The sequence below is a fragment of the Solanum tuberosum genome, unplaced genomic scaffold, assembly GCF_000226075.1.
Source record: "Solanum tuberosum cultivar DM 1-3 516 R44 unplaced genomic scaffold, SolTub_3.0 scf00032, whole genome shotgun sequence".
NCBI lineage: Eukaryota > Viridiplantae > Streptophyta > Magnoliopsida > Solanales > Solanaceae > Solanum > Solanum tuberosum.
Window position 1 is genome coordinate 1,327,345 of NW_006238958.1, and position 1,659 is coordinate 1,329,003.

Here is a 1,659-nt window from a genome sequence, read left to right on the forward strand (position 1 = left end):
AATTTATTTGACTAATTCTTATGTTTATTTATGTCTTTTGATTTCTCACAAATCCTTTTTTACTTTATCAAACTTAAGATGGAAATTCTATTTTTAAGCCAAATAAGAAAAAAAATTATTTTTCAATACATACGGTACCATAGTGGAAATGCACACACAAAAAATATTTAAACTAAATAAGATGCAAGTTTTATTTTTTTAAAAATGAATAATTAAAGCTTGCAAAGAAACTACAAAAACTAAATAAAGTGAAGGGTAATTTTGTAAACAAACAACTTGTTCTTAAAATTTATGCAATACATATTATTTTGAATACAACAAACCAAACACTCAATAAAAGATAACCTCATCATAACTTATCCCATCATAACTAATCTCATCATAACTTATCCATCATAACTAATCTCATTATAACTTGTTTTCAAACCAAACGACCCCTTAGAGTATTTATGACTCTGATGGGTCCCACTTTTTATTTGAGCCCTTTTTCGTTTGTTCATCTTTCTCCCATTCCGTTGGTCAACAACCAACAAATAGGAAAATTCAAACAAAAAAGTACAGGAAAGGAAACCTTATTCGATGATCGGCGAATCTTAGAGCAAGCACTAGAATAGTTGAAAAATTCTAAGTAAACATTTGATATGATACAATCAATATAGAAGAAGTTCAATTTTTTATTAGTTCAAATTCTTTCATTAAATTTGAGTTGGTAGACAGTGGATGAGTGTGTCAACTGAACAGTTGGTTTTCTTGACAATTAGCTTTATTAGAAATAACGTTTATTAGTCATTTTTTCGGTCACCTCTTTGAAAAATAGTAACCATAAAACAATTTTTCGATCATGTCTTTAAATGTTATTTTAGTCATAATAGGTTTTAATTCTTCTATTTTTATTTAGTTTTTCACCTTGCTTCCTTTCTTCAAAAGGTCAATAGTTATTCTCCATTTATTTTCAATGTTGACTTAGAATCTCAACCTATTGATTAGATTATAGTCTTTAATTTGGAGTCAATTTATATAGTTTTCGTAATAAAATATTGTTCTAAATATATAGATACAAAGGTTAAATATATTTCTTTTTGCTTTTTTCGCTCATTATCTATTTTGAGACTGGATTAATTCAGAGTTATATCGTGCAATCTTTATATATTTAGATTTATATATATATATATATATTCATTTATTTGGACATCCTTCCTGAAAGAGATCATCCATATATGGTTGATCCAATGGAAAATGCATGTGTTGTTTTGGTTTGTTTAATTGTTGTTATCATTGTTGACTCTACTTTTTTCATATCTATGTATTGTTACAATTGAATTGCTTGTGTAAAGTCAAATTAAAAAGTGCATAGATCTTGGATAAGTTTTTAATAATTTTAGTTTTAGAAACTTTTGTTAATTGAGTCAATTGTTATATAAATTATTAAAATTATTTTTTATAAAAAGTAAATTTTTTTGAAAATAGATTTAAGACTTCACTTATTGAGTATGTCAGTTAGAATATTATTTTTTACTTGTATAGTATAAGCCCAAATGATCAATAATTCATAGTAATTGTTCTGCTTTAGAAAATATTCAAAATTAAAACAATGCCTTTTAAAAAAAATCTAATCATGTAATGTCTAAATAAACACTCAAAAGGTTGAAGAAAAGTCGT